General features: G+C 41.8%; 1 pseudogene; it reads right to left on the bottom strand.

The window, feature by feature from the left end:
- Positions 1 to 15493: 15493 nt before the first annotated feature.
- On the bottom strand, positions 15494 to 15572 carry LOC144700328 (small nucleolar RNA R71; annotated as a pseudogene).
- Positions 15573 to 15829: the final 257 nt, after the last annotated feature.

Below are 15829 nucleotides of genomic sequence, written 5' to 3' on the forward strand. Positions count from 1 at the left end.
TGAATCTCTCTGATTTTATGAAAAACAAAGTAAATCTCGCTTCGGGTGGAACGTTTTACACCGCATACGAGGATGAGGTTTTCGATATTTTGGAGAGAGTTGCAGAAACTGACTTGCAGGAGATTGGAGCCAATCAGAATGGGAGAAACCTGCAGCCAAAAAGAGCAGGAGTTCTATAGGTTAACGCCAAGGAGGGAGAGCTACAAGCGGGCCTAAGGGAGACTAACCAGAAATTGGAGGAGCTCACCTCCACCTTGAAGAATGTCTTTTTAGGCAACTCTCCTATCATTAAAGCTAAGATCTGCTCTCTCTGCTTCAGTAGGGAACATGAAGATGGGGCCTGCCAAGCCATGGAAGAAGAGGTGAAGGCCTTCAACTAGCCGCAACAACCGTGGGCAGGTCAAAAGAGGCCAAATTTCCAAAACGGAGGGAGCTTCACCAAAGGGAACAAAGCTCCTTTTCAACACCAATTTCAGTAGAAGCAGCAGTTTCAATCAAGACACCAACAGCAGTATCATGCTCCCTCTCAAACTCAACCTGATTTCTCTACACTAACCCGGTTATTTCAGATATGATCGAGAAGCAAAATCAGAAGTTGAGAGCGGAGATGGAGATGCGCATGCAAGTCATGATGGAGTTCCAAACGAAGCAGATGTTGGAGTCCCAAGAACAGATGAGGAAGCTATTGGAGAGCTTCAGACCTGCACCACCTGAACACCAAGGTATAACTCTAGAACCCCATTGCACATCATATAAACTTCCCACGAAACCGATAATAAATCCATGCAACCTACATCATGTGCAACACTCCATTCATGATGATACGAATGGAGAAGATCCTGAAGTTCTAGCAATCTCAAAATTGAGAAATGGAAAGGAACTTCAGGATCCTTATCAGAATTCTATAGAGAATTCTAAGAAGGGGAATGAATCAAGAGAGGAAGAAGGAGAGGATTCTTCCTACGTGGAGGAACCTCTACCTTCTACGAGTGGGCAACATGTTCTACCCTTCAGCTTTAAATAGGAAAAAACCGACTCTTGATTATGAAAATAGATTACTTGAGAACTTTAAAAGAGCCACCATGACTGTTACTATAGAGGACATGCTTAGGTGTGCACCCTCCCTAAAGAAATACCTTAAGGATTCTTGCACCATTAGGAAGCCTAGGGAAGTAGTTAAATTATCTGAAAATGCCTCTAGCATCCTTAATGACATCCCTATCAAAATGAGAGACCCCGGAGCCCCTTTTATCACATTCTCTAAAGTTTTATTAGATACGGGAGCAAGCATAAGCATCATCCCAACGGCATTATATAAGGAGTGTGGGTTTGGAGAATTAGAGGAAATACATATGGATTTACTCCTAGCTGATGGAACTGTTAGGTAACCCGAGGGAAGGTTAACCGATGTCATGATCACTGTAGAGAATTGTGAAATACCCATAGATTTTATAGTGACTGATGTGAAAATATCGGGAAACATTAGCTTAGCTCCTATTATCTTAGGAAGACCATTTCTAGTTACGGCAAAAATGATAATGGATTGGGAAAAGGGGACGGTGGAGTTTAAAATTGGAAAGGAGAGAGTTCAACTTGATATATCAAAATGATCAAATGTCCCTTAGGAAGCAATGAGGAGTTAAAATTGTGTGCAGGGGTGACAGAGAGGATGTGATTAAGGAATACTTGTCACAAGTAGAGGGCAGAGAGCTAGAGGAAGAAATCATAGACTCCTTGGTAGAGGTAGGACCAGAATTGAATCCCTTACCCTCATCCCTCAAATATGCATATCTAGATGAGAAGAAAATCTTACCGGTAATCATTTCCTCATCACTCACTCCTGAACAAGAAAGTGACTTGCTCGATGTACTTAGGGAGCACAAAAATGCCATAGGTTGGACATTTGATGATATTAGGGGAATTCCATCTTCGATCTGTGAACATAGGATATTTTTAGAAGAGGAAGTAAGACCTTGTAGAGAGCATCAAAGGAGACTCAACCCTTACATGAGAGAAGTTCTTGAGAAAGAAATTATAAAGTGGTTGAATGCAGGAATTATTTATGCCATATCCGACAGTAGATGGGTGAGTCCAGTACACATGGTACCAAAGAAATATGGAATTACAGTAGAAGTGAATGAAAAAGGGGAAGAGGTGCAGAAGAGATTGACCACTGGATGGAGAGTATGTATTGATTATAGGAAGCTAAACAAGGCAACCAAGAAAGACCACTACCCTCTACCCTTTATGGATCAAATATTAGAAAAGTTGTCGGGGCAACAATAGTTTTGTTTTCTTGACGGTTATTCAGTGTACAACCAAGTAAACATCCATCCTGATGATCAACAGAAGACAACATTTACGAGTCCCGTAGGGACATATGCCTTTAGGCGTATGCCCTTCGGGCTATGCAATGCCCCCGCCACATTTCAGCGATGTATGAATGCCCTCTTTTCTGATTTAGTAGGAGAATGTCTAGAAATCTTTATGGATGATTTTTCAGTTTTTGGATCTACCTTTGAAAACTGCTTACTAAGCCTCACCAAAGTATTGAAGAGGTGCATTGAGTCCAACCTTGTCCTAAGCTGGGAAAAATCCCATTTCATGGTGCAGGAGGGAGTAGTGCTGGGACACATGGTCAGCAACCGTGGATTGAAGTGGACAAGGCCAAGATCGAAATCATCCAGGGTCTTCCACCTCCAACCAACCTAAAAACCCTTAGGGTTTCCTCGGCCACGTGGTTTCTATAGACGTTTCATTCTTGACTTTGCTAAAATTTCCAAACCTCTTACAAATATTTTATCGTCTAAGAACAATGAGTTTGAACTAACACTAGAAGCTAAAGATGCATTTTATAAATTGAAGGAAGCCTTAGTTAATGCGCCTATCTTGCAAGGGCCCGATTGGACCCTTCCTTTTGAACTAATGTGTGATGCTTCTGATTTTGCAGTAGGTGCAGTGTTAGGTCAGCAAACCGACAAGATACCCGTGGTTATCTACTACTCCTGCAGAACCTTAGTTGACGCAGCTAAATTATACTACTACTGAGAAGGAACTGCTAGCCATTATTTTTGCTTTAGAAAGTTTAGATCTTACTTGTTAGGTAGTAAAATTACTGTTTTTTCTGACCATGCAGCTATTAGATACTTGTTAGAAGAAGGAGGCCAAACCTAGGTTGATTAGATGGGTGCTTTTATTGCAGGAATTTGATTTAGAGATCAAAGATAAGAAAGGGTGTGAAAATGTAGTAGCAGATCATCTCTCTCGAATCATGAGCATCTAACCTGAGATTATAAATGATGCATTTCCTGATGAATATGTCCTAACCGCACAAGGAACATCGCTCTTGGTACGCCACATTGTCAATTTGTTGGTTTCAGGAAAAATTCCCACAGGATGGATGTCTCATGGGAGGAAGAAGCTGTAAGGATGCACAATTTTACTTTTGGGAAGATCCGAGCTATTCCATCAAGGCCAAGATCAAATTTTGAGGCGGTGTGTCCCCGAGAGCGAGCAAAGAAGCATTTTGGAATTCTGTCATTCCAAACCCGGAGGGGGACACTACTCGGCCAAGGTAACAACTCATAAAGTTGTTGAATCGGGTTTCTTTTGGCCTACATTATTTCATGACGCCCAGAAATTTTATAATACTTGTTTAGCATGCCAAGCATCCGTCAACATAAATAGGAAAGATAGAATGCCCCTACAACCCATCCTAGAAGTAGAAATATTTGATTTATGGGGAATCGATTTTATGGGTTCCTTCCCTAGTTCTAATGGTTATGAATATATTTTGATGGCTGTCGATTATGTCTCCAAATGGGTAGAAGCCATTCCCTCCAAAACCAATGACAGTAAGGTAGTGACTATCATTAGTGATGGAGGTTCCCACTTTACAAACTACAACTTTAGGAACCTCCTCAAGAAGTTTGGTGTCCATCATCAGTCACTAACCCTTATCACCCTCAAGCCAATGGCCAAGTTGAATTGTGCAATCGGGCGGTTAAGAAAATTTTGAGCCTAGGAAAGATTGCGTCCGGATGGGAAAGATTGGTCTAGGAAGCTAGACGAGGCATTATGGGCCTATAGGACCGCTTACAAAACTCCTCTCGGCATGTCTCCCTTTGGACTTATCTTTGGGAAGGCTTGTCACCTACCACTTGAGTTAGAACACAAGGCCCTGTGGGCTATTAGCAAACTCAACCTAGATTTGGATAGAGCCGGCAAGCATAGACTTCTTCAATCGAATGAGTTGGAAGAGTTAAGAAATGAGGCTTATGAGAATTCGATGATTTATAAAGCCAAGATGAAGATGTTTCATGATAAGAGCTTGAAGAGACGAATTTTTGTAGAGAATCAAAAAGTATGGCTTTACAACTCTAGATTAAACTTTTCAGGAAAATGGAAAACGCGAGGGGATGGCCCCTTCCTTGTTCAGCAGGTTTTTGAGAATGGAGCGGTTACCATTTTTGATCCTACATCTCAAAGACAATTCACTGTGAATGGGCAACGGCTCAAACCCTACTTAGAAGAAGAAGATCTTAATAGCCCCATGAATATTACTTTAGAAAAGCCACACGAGAGCTCATGATCTGACTAGTTTTTGCTTCCATTTCCTATTTTCTCTGTTTTGTTATTTTGGTGTGTTTTGTTTTGTTTTCTGCGTTTTGTTTCTGTCTTCGTGTGCAGCTACTCCTATCCAAGCTAGGTACACCGTCACTGGACAACACGAATGCTGATCGCCTTTCCTTCCATGGTTTGATCTCTCTTTCTCCTTTCTCGTAATTATGATTTGTCATGTAGGAACATGCCTTTTTATTGGGGAGGGAGTACAGTTGCATGCATCATCCATTAAAATTTTCGTTTGCATTCACAAACCATGGATATTTGATGATCCTAGGAGATGCTTGTCCAATGATATGCATGATAATTCGATTCTTTTCAAAAGGGTAGAGGTGCAAGAGTGGCCAGCTAGGAAATCCTAGGTGAAGTAAGCCTAGCTAGGTGCACTATGATACGTACTATTTCATCCACATCTCTTACCATTATATTTCTCTCACCTCACCACCGACTTCGGGTTGAGTTAGCACTTACATGCACGAAATTTTTAGCTTTAGTGGAGAGTAGGGTTAGTGCTAGCTCATTGGCAATATTATTATGATGTGAGTGAAGCTCCCTGAACCAAGAAGGATACAAAACTTCGTCGGGGGAATAAGCTGCCGGTCTACTAAGGACGGCAGATGGGTAGTGGATAAGCGCCACCAAATTATAAAGTGAAAGCTGCATTGCAAAAACAAGCAAAAGCTTGCATCATAGTTACTAAAGTTGATTGTCATAAAAAATGACCAACAAGCAGCAAATGCCAAAGAAAATAAAGGTGGAAAAGCTGTCTCCCATGTGTTTGAGCCGATGCTACTATAGCTATAGTATTGAGCTACCATTAGCACCGCTCTCCACGCCTTGTTCAGTAGTGCGCTTGGGGTGTTAACTCGACCTTACTCCATATACTATGTACTTACTATATGTACACCGTAGATCAAGTGCACTTAGTTGAGGTAGAAGGCTAAGATAGATCCTAAATTTCTCCTATGCTGGTCAAGTTCAATTGCTGAAAATACTCCTTGAAAAGAGCATGAATCAAAGCTATCGGAAGTCGAGGGTCAACTTGAGATCATCTTTTATTCTCACCTGCATTTCATTACTAAAGGACTAGTAATGATCTAAGTTGGGGGGTGTTTGATGACTCTCAAATATGTCATCAAATAATTAAACTTTTTAGTTCTCATTCATCAAAATTATAATGTTAATTCATGCTAATATCATGCATATGCATCATTTTGTAAAATCACTAACCCCACTTGATCCTTTGAATCAAGTGGAATATATTTAACATTTTATGGTTAGTAAACATTCAGAGACAGGTTAAGAAGATCAAGGAAAGAGACGAGGATCAAGAGGAGCGGGCAAAAATTCAAAGAAGCAGAAATTACGAAAATGCCCCTGGGCATGACTTAAGAGAAACCTATAAATACTCTCTTGAGAGTTGATTTTAGGTTGTCCAGAATTTCTCTCAAGGAAGCTAGGGCTTGGAGAGAAAGGATTTCTGCAGACCCTCCAAGGCTGATGACCATTTGAGCTGGGAGAGAAGCAAGCCGAGGAGTAGCTGGAGCACGACGATCGTCGCCTTGCCCGGAAGGAGTGACACAAGGAGGCGTGAGCATTTCGGTTTTGGTACAATCTTCTTCTCCCTTCTAAGACAGTCAGGGTTGGGCTGAAGATCACAAGCTGTGTCTTCAGCATTTCCAATTTCTGTTGTTCCTTTGGTTACGTTTGATTTCGAATCCCATAGTTGATTGAATCGTTTTCCATTATGTCTAGCAAAAATTTCATTGTTCTCGCATCCGATCGTGAACTCCTTCCCTGCAGAACTTCCAACTGCTAGCAACCCAGGCCTCAGCCTAGGTTGCCAGCAATCCAAGTAGCAAGCAAGCTCGCCCGCGCGAATCAGCACTGCGAGCAGGCTCGCCACGCGCACCGCAGCGCCAGCAAGGTCGCCGCGCAGCAGCAGCGCGGCAGGTTAACCCCACGCAGCGCGCCAGGCAGGTTCGCCCGCGCGCAGCAGCGCCGCGAGCAGGCTCACCCGCGCGCAGGCGTTCGCGCGTGCACAAACACCCGCAGGGTGTTTGCTCAATTGCCTCACAGGGCATAAGCGAACCGTCAACAAAGAAAATTTCTCTACTGACGGTTCTGCTCAATTGAGTTTGCCAAGATATCTCCGTAAAACTTAACTGAAGATAATTTGACTGAAGAATTAGCTGAATCCATACTTTAAGGAATTTTTTGCAACTTATTCTGAAGAAAATTTCTACAGAGATTAACACTTGGAATTTTCCGCTGTTTTCTTTGCTTACTGTGGATCGACCCTTGCTTGCCAAAGGCTGTGAGGTTATAAATTTCGTTGCATAAGCTCAATCCTCACACGAATTCAACTGATAAATAACCAGTAAAAAACACCCTAAAATTGGGCTCATCAACTGGCACCGTTGCCGGGGAGCACGGTATTATAGTAGGAATTTTTGTTTTTCTGAATCTACAGTCATTCTTTATTATCCTCTTAAGCTGAAGGACTTTAAAATCCTCAGCTCATCGTCTGCTAACATTTTGCTGAAGATTTATGGTAGTAACACGCTCAGGAGCTGGTGAGAAGTCTGCAGAAAACATTAGTAGAGACGCCACCCCAGATTCTACAGTCACAGAACCAGAAATTCAGCAGAGAAATATGGCTGAAGAGATACATCAGCAAAATGAGAGGAGAAGAACTATGCTGGATAGGTCTACACCATCCGGAAGTTACGACAAACCGATGTAAATCTAAACATCGGTGAAGGTATCTTGTTTCGATACGATAATGCATTGATCAATTCTCTACCTGAATTTAACGGATTACCTGCACAGAATTCGTTAGAATTCCTTGATGATTTTCATATTAGATGCTCTTCTCAAAATGTTCCTGGAATATCTACGGAGATGTTAAAAATGAAATATTTTCCTCTAACTCTTAAAGATAAAGCGTTTGCATGGTATCGTAATCTAGGAATCACTTTTAATTCTTGGGAAGAGATGCAAGGAAAATTTGTGCAGAAATTTTACCCTCTCTCCAAAACGAATTTTTATAGAAGAGAAATTCACAATTTCCATCCTCATGACGGAGAAGCATTTAGTGAGTCATGGGAGAGATTCAATGATTTGTTGAGAAATGTCCTCACCATGGCATTGAGCAATGTCAACTAGCCCAAATATTTTATGAATCTCTCTGATTTTATGAAAAACAAAGTAAATCTCGCTTCGGGTGGAACGTTTTACACCGCATACGAGGATGAGGTTTTCGATATTTTGGAGAGAGTTGCAGAAACTGACTTGCAGGAGATTGGAGCCAATCAGAATGGGAGAAACCTGCAGCCAAAAAGAGCAGGAGTTCTGTAGGTTAACGCCAAGGAGGGAGAGCTACAAGCGGGCCTAAGGGAGACTAACCAGAAATTGGAGGAGCTCACCTCCACCTTGAAGAATGTCTTTTTAGGCAACTCTCCTATCATTAAAGCTAAGATCTGCTCTCTCTGCTTCAGTAGGGAACATGAAGATGGGGCCTGCCAAGCCATGGAAGAAGAGGTGAAGGCCTTCAACTAGCCGCAACAACCGTGGGCAGGTCAAAAGAGGCCAAATTTCCAAAACGGAGGGAGCTTCACCAAAGGGAACAAAGCTCCTTTTCAACACCAATTTCAGTAGAAGCAGCAGTTTCAATCAAGACACCAACAGCAGTATCATGCTCCCTCTCAAACTCAACCTGATTTCTCTACACTAACCCCGGTTATTTCAGATATGATCGAGAAGCAAAATCAGAAGTTGAGAGCGGAGATGGAGATGCGCATGCAAGTCATGATGGAGTTCCAAACGAAGCAGATGTTGGAGTCCCAAGAACAGATGAGGAAGCTATTGGAGAGCTTCAGACCTGCACCACCTGAACACCAAGGTATAACTCTAGAACCCCATTGCACATCATATAAACTTCCCACGAAACCGATAATAAATCCATGCAACCTACATCATGTGCAACACTCCATTCATGATGATACGAATGGAGAAGATCCTGAAGTTCTAGCAATCTCAAAATTGAGAAATGGAAAGGAACTTCAGGATCCTTATCAGAATTCTATAGAGAATTCTAAGAAGGGGAATGAATCAAGAGAGGAAGAAGGAGAGGATTCTTCCTACGTGGAGGAACCTCTACCTTCTACGAGTGGGCAACATGTTCCTTACCCTTCAGCTTTAAATAGGAAAAAACCGACTCTTGATTATGAAAATAGATTACTTGAGAACTTTAAAAGAGCCACCATGACTGTTACTATAGAGGACATGCTTAGGTGTGCACCCTCCCTAAAGAAATACCTTAAGGATTCTTGCACCATTAGGAAGCCTAGGGAAGTAGTTAAATTATCTGAAAATGCCTCTAGCATCCTTAATGACATCCCTATCAAAATGAGAGACCCCGGAGCCCCTTTTATCACATTCTCTAAAGTTTTATTAGATACGGGAGCAAGCATAAGCATCATCCCAACGGCATTATATAAGGAGTGTGGGTTTGGAGAATTAGAGGAAATACATATGGATTTACTCCTAGCTGATGGAACTGTTAGGTAACCCGAGGGAAGGTTAACCGATGTCATGATCACTGTAGAGAATTGTGAAATACCCATAGATTTTATAGTGACTGATGTGAAAATATCGGGAAACATTAGCTTAGCTCCTATTATCTTAGGAAGACCATTTCTAGTTACGGCAAAAATGATAATGGATTGGGAAAAGGGGATGGTGGAGTTTAAAATTGGAAAGGAGAGAGTTCAACTTGATATATCAAAAATGATCAAATGTCCCTTAGGAAGCAATGAGGAGTTAAAATTGTGTGCAGGGGGTGACAGAGAGGATGTGATTAAGGAATACTTGTCACAAGTAGAGGGCAGAGAGCTAGAGGAAGAAATCATAGACTCCCCTTCGGTAGAGGTAGGACCAGAATTGAAACCCTTACCCTCATCCCTCAAATATGCATATCTAGATGAGAAGAAAATCTTACCGGTAATCATTTCCTCATCACTCACTCCTGAACAAGAAAGTGACTTGCTCGATGTACTTAGGGAGCACAAAAATGCCATAGGTTGGACATTTGATGATATTAGGGGAATTCCATCTTCGATCTGTGAACATAGGATATTTTTAGAAGAGGAAGCAAGACCTTGTAGAGAGCATCAAAGGAGACTCAACCCTTACATGAGAGAAGTTCTTGAGAAAGAAATTATAAAGTGGTTGAATGCAGGAATTATTTATGCCATATCCGACAGTAGATGGGTGAGTCCGTACACATGGTACCAAAGAAATCTGGAATTACAGTAGAAGTGAATGAAAAAGGAAGAGGTGCAGAAGAGATTGACCACTGGATGGAGTATGTATTGATTATAGGAAGCTAAACAAGGCAACCAAGAAAGACGACTACCCTCTACCCTTTATGGATCAAATAGTAGAAAAGTCGTCGGGGCAACAATAGTTGTGTTTTCTTGACGGTTATTCAGTGTACGACCAAGTAAGCATCCATCCTGATGATCAACAGAAGATAACATTTACGAGTCCCGTGAGGGACATATGCCTTAGGCGTATGCCCTTCGGCTATGCAATGCCCCCGCCACATTTCAGCGATGTATGAATGCCCTCTTTTCTGATTTAGTAGGAGAATGTCTAGAAATCTTTATGGATGATTTTTCAGTTTTGGATCTACCTTTGAAAACTGCTTACTAAGCCTCACCAAAGTATTGAAGAGGTGCATTGAGTCCAACCTTGTCCTAAGCTGGGAAAAATCCCATTTCATGGTGCAGGAGGGAGTAGTGCTGGGACACATGGTCAGCAACCGTGGATTGAAGTGGACAAGGCCAAGATCGAAATCATCCAGGGTCTTCCACCTCCAACCAACCTAACAACCCTGAGGGGTTTCCTCGGCCACGCGGGTTTCTATAGACGTTTCATTCTTGACTTTGCCAAAATTACCAAACCTCTTACAAATATTTTATCGTCTAAGAACAATGAGTTTGAACTAACACTAGAAGCTAAAGATGCATTTTATAAATTGAAGGAAGCCTTAGTTAATGCGCCTATCTTGCAAGGGCCCGATTGGACCCTTCCTTTTGAACTAATGTGTGATGCTTCTGATTTTGCAGTAGGTGCAGTGTTAGGTCAGCAAATCGACAAGAAACCCGTGGTTATCTACTACACCAGCAGAACCTTAGTGGACGCAGCTAAATTATACTACTACTGAGAAGGAACTGCTAGCCATTATTTTGCTTTAGAAAAGTTTAGATCTTACTTGTTAGGTAGTAAAATTACTGTTTTTTCTGACCATGCAGCTATTAGATACTTGTTAACGAAGAAGGAGGCCAAACCTAGGTTGATTAGATGGGTGCTTTTATTGCAGGAATTTGATTTAGAGATCAAAGATAAGAAAGGGTGTGAAAATGTAGTAGCAGATCATCTCTCTCGAATCATGAGCATCTAACCTGAGATTATAAATGATGCATTTCCTGATGAATATGTCCTAACCGCACAAGGAACATCGCTTCCTTGAGTGCATACTGTCAATTTGTTGGTTTCAGGAAAAATTCCCACAGGATGGATGTCTCATGGAGGAAGAAGCTGCTTAAGGATGCACAATTTTACTTTTGGGAAGATCCGAGCTATTCCATCAAGGCCAAGATCAAATTTTGAGGCGGTGTGTCCCCGAAGCGAGCAAAGAAGCATTTTGGAATTCTGTCATTCCAAACCCGGAGGGGACACTACTCGGCCAAGGTAACAACTCATAAAGTTGTTGAATCGGGTTTCTTTTGGCCTACATTATTTCATGACGCCCAGAAATTTTATAATACTTGTTTAGCATGCCAAGCATCCGTCAACATAAATAGGAAAGATAGAATGCCCCTACAACCCATCCTAGAAGTAGAAATATTTGATTTATGGGGAATCGATTTTATGGGTTCCTTCCCTAGTTCTAATGGTTATGAATATATTTTGATGGCTGTCGATTATGTCTCCAAATGGGTAGAAGCCATTCCCTCCAAAACCAATGACAGTAAGGTAGTGACTATCATTAGTGATGGAGGTTCCCACTTTACAAACTACAACTTTAGGAACCTCCTCAAGAAGTTTGGTGTCCATCATCGAGTCACTACTCCTTATCACCCTCAAGCCAATGGCCAAGTTGAATTGTGCAATCGGCGGTTAAGAAAATTTTGAGCCTAGGAAAGATTGCGTCCGGATGGGAAAGATTGGTCTAGGAAGCTAGGCGAGGCATTATGGGCCTATAGGACCGCTTACAAAACTCCTCTCGGCATGTCTCCCTTTGGACTTATCTTTGGGAAGGCTTGTCACCTACCACTTGAGTTAGAACACAAGGCCCTGTGGGCTATTAGCAAACTCAACCTAGATTTGGATAGAGCGGCAAGCATAGACTTCTTCAATCGAATGAGTTGGAAGAGTTAAGAAATGAGGCTTATGAGAATTCGATGATTTATAAAGCCAAGATGAAGATGTTTCATGATAAGAGCTTGAAGAGGCAATTTTTGTAGAGAATCAAAAGTATGGCTTTACAACTCTAGATTAAAACTCTTTTCAGGAAAATTGAAAACGCGATGGGATGGCCTTCCTTGTTCAGCAGGTTTTTGAGAATGGAGCGGTTACCATTTTTGATCCTACATCTCAAAGACAATTCACTGAATGGGCAACGGCTCAAACCCTACTTAGAAGAAGAAGATCTTAATAGCCCCATGAATATTACTTTAGAAAAGCCACATCGAGAGCTCATGATCTGACTAGTTTTGCTTCCATTTCCTATTTTCTCTGTTTTGTTATTTTGGTGTGTTTTGTTTTTGTTTTCTTCGTTTTTGTTTCTGTCTTCGTGTGCAGCTACTCCTATCCAAGCTAGGTACACCGTCACTGGACAACACGAATGCTGATCGCCGCCTTTCCTTCCATGGTTTGATCTCTCTTTCTCCTTTCTCGTAATTATGATTTGTCATGTAGGAACATGCCTTTTATTGGGGAGGCGAGTACAGTTGCATGCATCATCCATTAAAATTTTTCGTTTTGCATTCACAAACCATGGATATTTGATGATCCTAGGAGATGCTTGTCCAATGATATGCATGATAATTCGATTCTTTTCAAAAGGGTAGAGGTGCAAGAGTGGCCAGCTAGGAAATCCTAGGTGAAGTAAGCCTAGCTAGGTGCACTATGATACGTACTATTTCATCCACATCTCTTACCATTATATTTCTCTCACCTCACCACCGACTTCGGGTTGAGTTAGCACTTACATGCACGAAATTTTTAGCTTTAGTGGAGAGTAGGGTTAGTGCTAGCTCATTGGCAATATTATTATGATGTGAGTGAAGCTCCCTGAACCAAGAAGGATACAAAACTTCGTCGGGGGAATAAGCTGCCGGTCTACTAAGGACGGCAGATGGGTAGTGGATAAGCGCCACCAAATTATAAAGTGAAAGCTGCATTGCGCAAAAACAAGCAAAAGCTTGCATCATAGTTACTAAAGTTGATTGTCATAAAAAATGACCAACAAGCAGCAAATGCCAAAGAAAATAAAGGTGGAAAAGCTGTCTCCCATGTGTTTGAGCCGATGCTACTATAGCCATAGTATTGAGCTACCATTAGCACCGCTCTCCACGCCTTGTTCAGTAGTGCGCTTGGGGTGTTAACTCGACCTTACTCCATATACTATGTACTTACTATATGTACACCGTAGATCAAGTGCACTTAGTTGAGGTAGAAGGCTAAGATAGATCCTAAATTTCTCCTATGCTGGTCAAGTTCAATTGCTGAAAATACTCCTTGAAAAGAGCATGAATCAAAGCTATCGGAAGTCGAGGGTCAACTTGAGATCATCTTTTATTCTCACCTGCATTTCATTACTAAAGGACTAGTAATGATCTAAGTTGGGGGGTGTTTGATGACTCTCAAATATGTCATCAAATAATTAAACTTTTTAGTTCTCATTCATCAAAATTATAATGTTAATTCATGCTAATATCATGCATATGCATCATTTTGTAAAATCACTAACCCCACTTGATCCTTTGAATCAAGTGGAATATATTTAACATTTTATGGTTAGTAAACATTCAGAGACAGGTTAAGAAGATCAAGGAAAGAGACGAGGATCAAGAGGAGCGGGCAAAAATTCAAAGAAGCAGAAATTACGAAAATGCCCTGGGCATGACTTAAGAGAAACCTATAAATACTCTCTTGAGAGTTGATTTTAGGTTGTCCAGAATTTCTCTCAAGGAAGCTAGGGCTTGGAGAGAAAGGATTTCTGCAGACCCTCCAAGGCTGATGACCATTTGAGCTGGGAGAGAAGCAAGCCGAGAGTAGCTGAGCACGACGATCGTCGCCTTGCCGGAAGGAGTGACACAAGGAGGCGTGAGCATTTCGGTTTTGGTACAATCTTCTTCTCCTTCTAAGACAGTCAGGGTTGGGCTGAAGATCACAAGCTGTGTCTTCAGCATTTCCAATTTCTGTTGTTCCTTTGGTTACGTTTGATTTGAATCCATAGTTGATTGAATCGCTTTTTCCATTATGTCTAGCAAAAATTTCATTGTTCTCGCATCCGATCGTGAACTCCTTCCTGCAGAACTTCCAACTGCTAGCAACCCAGGCCTCAGCCTAGGTTGCCAGCAATCAAGTAACAAGCAAGCTCGCCCGCGAATCAGCATCTGCGAGCAGGCTCGCCCACCGCAGCGCCAGCGAGCTCGCCCGCGTGCAGCAGCGCCGCGTGCAGGTTAACCCGCGCGCAGCAGCGCCGCGTGCAGGTTCGCCCGCGCGCAGCAGCGCCGCGAGCAGGCTCACCCGCGCGCAGGCGTTCGCGCGTGCACAAACACCCGCAGGGTGTTTGCTCACTTGCCTCACGGGGCCTAAGCGAGCCGTCAACATAGAAAAGTTCTCTGCTGACGGTGCTGCTCAATTGAGTTTGCCAAGATATCTCCGTAAAACTGAACTGAAGATAATTTGACTGAAGAATTCGCTGAATCCATACTTTTAAGGAATTTTCTGCAACTTATTCTGAAGAAAATTTCTACAGAGATTAACACTTGGAATTTTCCGCTGTTTTCTTTGCTTACTGTGGATCGACCCTTGCTTGCCAAAGGCTGTGAGGTTATAAATTTCGTTGCATAAGCTCAATCCTCACACGAATTCAACTGATAAATAACCAGTAAAAACACCTAAAATTGGGCTCATCAACTGGCACCGTTTTGAGCACGGTATTATAGTAGGAATTTTGTTTTTCTGAATCTACAGTCATTCTTTATTATCCTCTTAAGCTGAAGGACTTTAAAATCCTCAGCTCATCGTGCTAACATTTTGCTGAAGATTTATGGTAGTAACACGCTCAGGAGCTGGTGAGAAGTCTGCAGAAAACATTAGTAGAGACGCCACCCCAGATTCTCTGATCACAGAACCAGAAATTCAGCAGAGAAATATGGCTGAAGAGATACATCAGCAAAATGAGAGGAGAAGAACTATGCTGGATAGGTCTACACCATCCGGAAGCTTCGACAAACCGATGTAAATCTAAACATCGGTGAAGGTATCTTGTTTAAATACGATAATGCATTGATCAATTCTCTACCTGAATTTAACGGATTACCTGCACAGAATTCGTTAGAATTCCTTGATGATTTTCATATTAGATGCTCTTCTCAAAATGTTCCTGGAATATCTACGGAGATGTTAAAAATGAAATATTTTCCTCTAACTCTTAAAGATAAAGCGTTTGCATGGTATCGTAATCTAGGAATCACTTTTAATTCTTGGGAAGAGATGCAAGGAAAATTTGTGCAGAAATTTTACCTCTCTCAAAGCAATTTTTATAGAAGAGAAATTCACAATTTCCATCCTCATGACGGAGAAGCATTTAGTGAGTCATGGGAGAGATTCAATGATTTGTTGAGGAAATGTCCTCACCATGGCATTGAGCAATGTCAACTAGCCCAAATATTTTATGAATCTCTCTGATTTTATGAAAAACAAAGTAAATCTCGCTTCGGGTGGAACGTTTTACACCGCATACGAGGATGAGGTTTTCGATATTTTGGAGAGAGTTGCAGAAACTGACTTGCAGGAGATTGGAGCCAATCAGAATGGGAGAAACCTGCAGCCAAAAAGAGCAGGAGTTCTGTAGGTTAACGCCAAGGAGGGAGAGCTACAAGCGGGCCTAAGGGAGACTAAC

The sequence above is a fragment of the Wolffia australiana genome, chromosome 2 (assembly GCF_029677425.1).
Source record: "Wolffia australiana isolate 7733 chromosome 2, ASM2967742v1".
NCBI lineage: Eukaryota > Viridiplantae > Streptophyta > Magnoliopsida > Alismatales > Araceae > Wolffia > Wolffia australiana.